The sequence below is a fragment of the Gymnoscopelus microlampas genome, assembly GCF_963454915.1.
Source record: "Gymnoscopelus microlampas genome assembly, chromosome: 12".
NCBI classification, from domain to species: domain Eukaryota; kingdom Metazoa; phylum Chordata; class Actinopteri; order Myctophiformes; family Myctophidae; genus Gymnoscopelus; species Gymnoscopelus microlampas.
The window spans coordinates 12,264,035-12,272,512 of record NC_139949.1 but is presented as its reverse complement, the minus strand read 5'-3'; positions in this window follow the sequence as shown (position 1 = coordinate 12,272,512).

Below are 8,478 nucleotides of genomic sequence, written 5' to 3'. Positions count from 1 at the left end.
CTTTAGGGGGGTTCCAGGGCGTCCCCAGCTAAATGACTGATAGTCAGGAACCAAATGGACCCTTACAGATACTGTAACTCTGTGAGTGTACAAATGGAATTGAGGTTGAACTTCATCTTGAGGTCTGTGTCTCAGGAGACTAAGGAATGCCAAGATCATTTACAATTTACAATTTAGGCATTTAGCAGACGCTCTTAATCCAGAGTGATTTACAGTAAGCAAGGACAACCCAAGATAATACATCAAATGCATAGGAATAATCAGTGGTACATCAACAGGCTCTACGCGCAGCCGCCATATTGGAAAAACTTTGGGCCCCTTCCAATTACTTCCTTCACAGGTGTTACCAATGGTACTAATGAAGGCTCCGTTCCGTTATAGTGTTAGCACGAGTGGTTCTCAAATCTTAATTTCAAAGGACCCCCATAACTCTGAGAGTGTACAAATGGAACCTGGCAGCATTTCTCTCAAGTGCTTATCTTTCTCACCATAATAGTAACTACTGGACATTATAATTCACTGAACGAACAGCTGCCCAACCGGGCCTTTCTTCAGGAAACGGGACAGAAGTTCATGTGAGTTTTAAGGTTCACCGTTGTCTATACCCTCTCACTGTAAGCTTGCTCCAGAGGTGGCCTGTTATTGCAGTATCACGCCCCATTGGCTGTTGTGTTGCTATGCCCATCTCTCTCTCTCTCTCTCTCTCTCTCTCTCTCTCTGTCTCTCCTCTCTGTCTCTCTCTCGCTCACTCAGTTTCAGTGGTACCCTGTCACTAGATGAGTCAGCAGCACGACCATAAGAGAAAGGGGAAGAGCGAAAGATGTCACAATCTTCCCCATCGATCAATCAATTAACTCGATGAATCAGTCCATTTTCGGCGTAGTCCGGGGGTCATTTCCGTGTGAGGCGGGGGGGGGGGGGGGGGGGACTGGGGGGGTCTCGTGGTATACAGTAGGGTAATGGTAAAGGCACAGGAAAAGGCTGCTAAAGAGAGAGACAGATGGAAGACAGAGCTAGAGCCATGGAGCCAAGCAAATGGAGGCTGGAGCTAAACAGCTGAAATCTCATTTTGTCAGTGGCCTTGAGAGTGGAGCATAGCCAGTTGTGGTGTTTGTTGCTCCTCTCTCTCTCTCTCTCTCTCTCTCTCTCTCTCTCTCTCTCTCTCTCTCTCTCTCTCTCTCACATACTCTCTTTCTCTCTCTCTCCCCCCCCCCTCTCTCTGTCTCTGAGATGCTACTGCTGCAGTGTTTCCCAGCAGGCTCTGGCACAGACCTAACTCGTGGACATCTCTCTTATCGTTGGCTGTCGGGCGGAAAACCTCGTACGTTCCGACACGGCTACTTTTGGAAAAAATTAAGAGAAAAAATAAGCTGTGTTCCAACGGATCCAATGTAGTTATCATTCAGTCACAAGCTCTTGTTAAATGTTTTATAAAATCCACATAGACACACGTAGCCACTTTCACTTTAACTTTAAAAAAAAAAGTCTAAATTAAACGCGCGGTGAGCTTGTAGATCGGCTATTTTTTGCGTCTTTTGTGTGAGGCTGTGGTGTGACGAAGTATACGGGCGTTAATTGACGAAGGAGATGTAAAAAGTTGAAATATGGAGATACAAGGTTTCTGCCCAACAGCGATGTTATGTAGCAGTGCTACAGCCAGGCTGCAGCTGCTGTATGGGTATATTTCTCTCTCATCTCCCTCTCACACACCGACACACATTTCTATTTCTCTCCTCTTCATTTTTATTTCTCCCTCCCTCTCTCTCTCTCTCTCTCTCTCTCTCTCTCTCTCTCTCTCGCGCTCCTTCTCATTTATTTTCTTTCTCATCCCAAACTCTACAGGCTTTTTTTTACATGCACCCCTCTGCCACACACACACACGCACACACGCACACGCACACGCACACACACGCACACACACACACACACACGCACACGCACACGCACACGCACACACACGCACACACGCACACACACGCACACACACACGCATGCGCGCGCACTTTCTCTCTCTCTCTCTCTCTCTCTCTCACACATTCTCTCCGTCACTACCCTTAAGGCTGTGGTTTCCATGGTGACAGTTATGTGCTGCGGAAACGTCAAAGAGCCGAATCCACCCTGGAACACTTCCTTGTTTAACACTTAAAATTCTCTCTCCATCTCTCTCTCTCCCATTCGCTAACCCTCCACGGCACTCCGTCTATAAACTTAAAAACATATATATACAGTATATATAGACATTCCTAACTTGAATTTACCCATCTACCGACTACACGGTCGATGGTGTGCGTGTGCGTGTGCTTGTGTGTGCGTGTGCGTGTGCACGCGTGTGCATGTGCGTGTGTGTACATACGTGCGTGTGAGTTTGTGCGCGTGCGTGGGTACATGCGTGTGCGTGCGTGCGTGCGCGCATGTGTGCGTCAATTTGATTCGTTGTCTCTTTTTGTTCTCCCTGATCACAGCTGTTGCTGCGCAGTGTGTTATTAGTGGCAATCAGATTTGGGCTCTCGGATGACCTTGGCTCGGGCACGGGGCGACCTTGAGGGAATAGTCCCTTCTCCTCGGGGCTGCAGCGCGTCTCACACATCGAGTCGTGTCGTGTGTTTCCCCTCGGAGGGGATTGTGCCAACCCAGCCGGCCCTGTGACCAAAGTATTCCATGACTCGCAGTGGTGGAAAGTAACTAAGTACATTTACTTTAGTAGGCCTACTGTACTTAAGTACAATTTTGAGGTATTTGTACTTTACTTTAGCATTTCCAATTTCCAATACTTCTACTCCATTACATCTCAGAGGCAAATATCGTACTTTTACTCCACTACAATTATTTGAAAACTTAGTTAATAAAAAAAAACTACTGTAGTTAATAGTTACTTTGCAAATATAAATGATTATATTATAAAACAGTACATTAACGACTTTAGCCCTATTTTATACCTAGGCTATTTTCAAACATTTCAGTACCTTTACTTTTGGTACTTTAAGTACATTTTGATACCAATACTTTTGTAATTTTACTCAAGTACATTTTGATACCAATACTTTTGTAATTTTACTCAAGTACATTTTGAACACCAGACTTTTACTTGTAACAGAGTACTTCTACATTGCGGTATTGACACTTTTACTTAAGTAAAACATTTGAGTACTTTTTTCCACCACCGATGACTCGTCGCATGCTTCCCTCTGAAAGCAAATTCATACTCACCGAAAAAAAATTGCTGCTTTTAACCCATTGATACCTGGAACGCATCTCTGTCACTTTAGATTTCTTTGGCTATTCAAAAATAGCAGATATACAAGCTCATAGCGCGGCACCGAGTGCCGCGCTATGAGCTTGTAGATCTGCTATTTTTGAAAAATCGCGAAAATTATTTTTTAAATATTTTTTTTTCGATTTTTTTTTTAGGATTTTGAATTTTTTTAGACGCGGCCTCAGGTCTTAATGGGTTAAACTGTACTGTACACCGTATTGTCATCGCGTGAAGTATGAATCATGCTGAATTAACGTGGTGTCAGATTGGCATTGACTGGCATTCTCGCTGATACTGATACCAGCATTTTAGGCAGTATCGCCAGCCGATACCGATACTGGCATCAGAACCTCATCGCTAGGGAAAGCAGATAGTATGGTGGTGTTTACACACACACACACGCACGCACGCACACACACACACACACACACACACGCACAGTGGTGGAAAGTAACTAAGTATATTTACTTAAGTACTGTACTTAAGTACAAGTTTGAGGTATTTGTACTTTACTTGAGTATTTCCAATTTCCAATACTTTTACTTCTACTCCACTACATCTCAGAGGCAAATATTGTACTTTTACTCCACTACAATTATTTGAAAACTTTAGTTACTAGTTACTTTTCAGATATAAACTATGATATTATAAAACATACATTAACCACTTTAGCCCTATTTTATACATAGGCTATTTGAAAATAGCAGATCTACAAGCTCACAACGCGTCGCATCGCGACGCGTTGTGAGCTTGTAGACCGGCTATTTTCAAATATTTAGTACTTTTACTTTTGGTACTTTAAGTATATTTTGATGCCAATACTTTTGTACTTTTATTCAAGTAAATTTTGAATTTTGGACTTTTACTTGTAACGGAGTATTTTTATATTGCAGTATTGGTACTTTTACTTAAGTAAATTAGAGTACTTTTTCCACCACTGACGCACGCACGCACACGCACATGCACACGCACACACACAAATCAGATAAACTAACACCGACACACTAAACCGGACTGTACTCATTTTAAATGCTGACACAAATATTTCCAGTGTTGTTGTAAATGTACCGTGCATCTACAGTACATGTTTGCTGCTTTAGAACCACCAGCAATTCTATTATTTTTGATTGAAATCAGACTATAACGCCTCTCAACCATGGTCACCGGATCATTCCTTTTCTACGATTTAATATCTGGCCAGTAGGGGCGCAACAGTTAATCAAATCTGTTTAATTATAACAAACTAGAGTTTCGGGGGGCTACGCCCCCCTCAACCCCAGCCGCGCACGGGGCCCAGCGTGGCCGTGTGTATATTGGGGGACCCAAATCGCCGGAGTGAAACTGTGGAAAAGTTTTTTTGAAAAAGGAAAAAATTTGAAGAAAAAATATTTGTTATGTTTCAGGGGGTCCACAGGGGGTCCGCGGACCCCCTGATGGTCCACTGACCCCCTGTGGAGTGTTGGGACGCGCGGGGACACCCCTGGAACATTGCGGACCATTTCGGTGTTTTTTTTTTTTTCATGAAGGTGGTTGCTTGTTTCTGGCGCAGGCTGTGCAAACCTGGCAACCCAGCGCATGCTGCCGCACGTTTAAGTGGCGTAGCGTCATGAGGGTCAGTGGGGCCGTGGCTCGGTCAGTGAAGACCCTGTAGTGCGGATGATATGTGGCATAGAGGGGCAGATTGTAAATCGACAGAGGAACATCCGTGGGCTACCATTGGTTCAGCGATGTGTGCGGGCGCCCTGCGGCCCCTCCTCCTCCACCAATGTGCAGTATTGAGAGCCCTGACGTCACAACAATTGGAGCGATGGGCACTGCACTGTGGTTGGTTAGGGTACACCTAGGGCCCAGGTAGAACCCAGTTAAAGCCTGCATGGGCAAACCCAGTTAGGACCCGCCTTGGTCCCACATAAACATGGCTAGTTGGGGCCCACCTAAGGGCCAGGTAGAAGCTACTTATAGCCTGCATGGGCATCGCAGTTGGGACTGAAGTGGATGCCGCTGACATTGCTGACATGGGGTCCATATGGTTTAGCCCACCTTGAAACCATATGGGAACTACGCTGGCATGCTGGCTGTAATGCAAACGCTGCATCATACCTGCACTGTGTAGTTTGATGTTGTGTGTGTAGCAGATATACCTGCAGTGTGTAGATCAATGTCCATAGGAAAGTCAATGCCCAGCAGTGTTTTTTTCCCCCAGCAGAGTTTCTAGTGTCTCTGTGTCTCTGTGGAAGAGGTTGCACATGAACTCTGCAGCCGCACTGAGGCGCTCCAACACAAACACTCTGACATTAAGCTGCTTCACACAACAAACATCAGCACCACGCTGCTGTTTGTCCAAAAGACACAATATCTCCTCTCCCACCAACGTCATGTGTTCATTTATCGACAGCCGTACAGACTCCTTTTGACACATTTTACGTCGTTTATCCAGCTCTCAGTGACTCTCCACATCGGGCTGTTATTTTGCTGCGATCAAGTCAACGATGTGAGAGATTAGCTATCACAGACGGACGGACAGGGGGTGAAACATAGTCTTGCGCCATGCCTTTCGGCCTGGCGGAGACAATAAAAAACCGAAAGTAAAGGAAATGGCCATTTCTGCAACAGAAGTAGTCAATAAACTATGCTAGGAAAACATGGGCCACATTGGCAAAGAATGTAAGAAAGAGGCAAGCATGTAGAAAGTAGCCGATCTCCAAGCGTACAAAGCCTCTCAACGTGAGGCGTTTCGAGCTTGTAGATCGGCTATTTTCACAATATTTACTTGTGGAACGGAGTCAAAGAGAATGGGGGGGTCCCAGATCAAGTACGTGTATTTGGGGGGGGGGGGGGGGGGGGGGGGGGGGGGCGGCGTGAAAGGGTTGATAAACACTGCTCTAATCGGAGCGAAATTATCTGAAATTACTACATGACCATAATGCAGCCTAACAGGCGTTGCACGGGGCGGTCCTGCCATTACGTTAGTTACTGTAGTTGCTGTGGAGCTACATAGTTCTCCAGAAGACACACACAAACATACACCATCTACAATGGACGAACTGAGCAGCAATATAGACATTCACCACACGAACGTGCATTGTTGAGAAAGTGATTGCACAGCCGCTGCAGGCATGACAACCAGGTTAGCGTTAGCGACATGGCAGCTATCACAGCGCCCTGTCCGTCGTGCTGCAACTGCCTGTGATGGCTACAGCAGTAACAGCAAGCTGTCTGCGATGCCATTGTCTGGAGACTGCTCTTAGCGTGACAGGACCAATGAGAGTGAGCGCTGTAGTTGTTGCTAAGATACGGTGGCGTTTCTGCCCCATAGCTTGTAGATCTCTCACACATGATTGGCGTAGGCTGCGTTGCCAGGTCTGACTTTGTGTCTAAGCAATGGTCGGCTTATTTTTGCGCGCCTTTGGGCTCGTTTGCATTGTGCGCACGGCAGCGCTTGTTTAGCGTACGTCAGCGCGACGTGGCAACGGACGTGGCAACGTGAAAGGTGATTGGCTGGTGAAAAGAAACACCCGACGTTACACCAGAAATGGTGCCTGGAGAAAATGGTGACCAAAAAAAAAGTTTGGAAAAAAAGGAAAAAACCCCCGCAGCGGCTGCCTGCTGTTGTGGTGATGAGGTCGTGCGCACGGTAAACGGTACGAAGCTGGCTCCCCTTCCGTTTTGTCCGACATTTGGTGAGTAGAATTAATTATGTTGCGCGGTGGAAAAGGTGTAGTGAACAGTGAGATGTCCCCTACGCGAGGCGTAAATTCAGCGCGGCCGCCGTGGCGAGTCAGTTGGCGACATGTGGTCTGGCGGTGCGTTGTTTATTCGATAACAGAGCTGTGGGGTGTGGACACCGAGGGTGCGGAAGTCGGTCGCCATTTATATAGTTAGATGATTGATAATTGATTTGAAATAGCAAAAATAGCAGATATACAAGCCCACAGTGTGTCCAAGCGACCAATGTGAGCTTTGCATTCTGGCTATTTTGATTATTTGTTTGCGACACTGTTGTATGGTAAGGTATAAAATAGGGCTTAAAGTGTTTAATCAGACTAATCTGATCAGACAAAAAAATGCCCGTGGTGTATACAACATACCAGGTTTTTTCTTTTTATGCACATGTATATTTGATTTGATGATGCTCTTTTCATTCTCTTTTTGCTCCTTTCGCACTCTCTTTTCTTTAGATCTTTTTTTCTATCATTATTCTGTTGTTATTACCTATGCTGCTGCATTGTCTGAAGGAAGCCAAACCAAAATAAGTTTTACTCTCATGTATTTGTACACAATATGTAACAATAAAGTACAACCTTCAACCTTGAATCTTAATCAATTTAGTTGATTGTGAAAAAAAAATCTATTCGAATTTCTCCGTGTTGATTCGTTGACATATGAAAAAATATACAGTATATATTTCAAAACATTTGTCTCGAATCATAATTCTACAAAGCTCTGTCTGTGCGTGCGTCCCCAAAATCTCTTCTGCCCGGTTCTCCTCAGTGGCTGGAGCAATTGATCTGCATTTGCACACAGCCATTGACCATCACCATGTGCACGGACACACCGAAGCCCGTTTTCCCCTTTCCCCAAATGTCTGCTGTTTATTCGCGTTTTTGTGTTCCCGGGTTGCCAAATCACGTGCGTGAAACAAGCGCCGGCGTTGCCACGTCCGCGGAACAAGCGGACCATCCGTGAAACAAGCGGACGATGGCGCACTTTGGGTGCTCATATCCCCCGACGGTATTATGGTCTAGTTGTAGCAATAGGCTCTATGCACAGCAGCCATATTGGACGAAAATTGGGCCCCTTCCTTACTTCCTTCACAGGTGTTACCAATGATTCTAATGAAGGCTCTGTTCCATTTAGTGTAGCACAGTGGTTCTCAAACTTTTACATTTCAAGGACCCCCCATAACTCTGAGAGTGTACAAATGGAACCAAATGGACCCGGGAGGGTCCATTTGGTTCCATTTGTACACTCTCAGAGTTACACCCCCTCAAGGAACCATGAGGGTCCCTGGACCACACTTTGAGACCCACTAGTGTTTCCAGTGAGCCAACATGCACAACATCAGCACCCTGCCTCTGTTTGACCAGAATGGAACAGAGCCTTCATTAGTATCATTGGTAACACCTGTGGGTGTTGGAGAGGAAGTACAGCTGCAGACAGTGTCAGTGTAGCTGTGGTTACGCCACATAATTGACACATTGAGTTACAGCATAACGGAAGTGAGG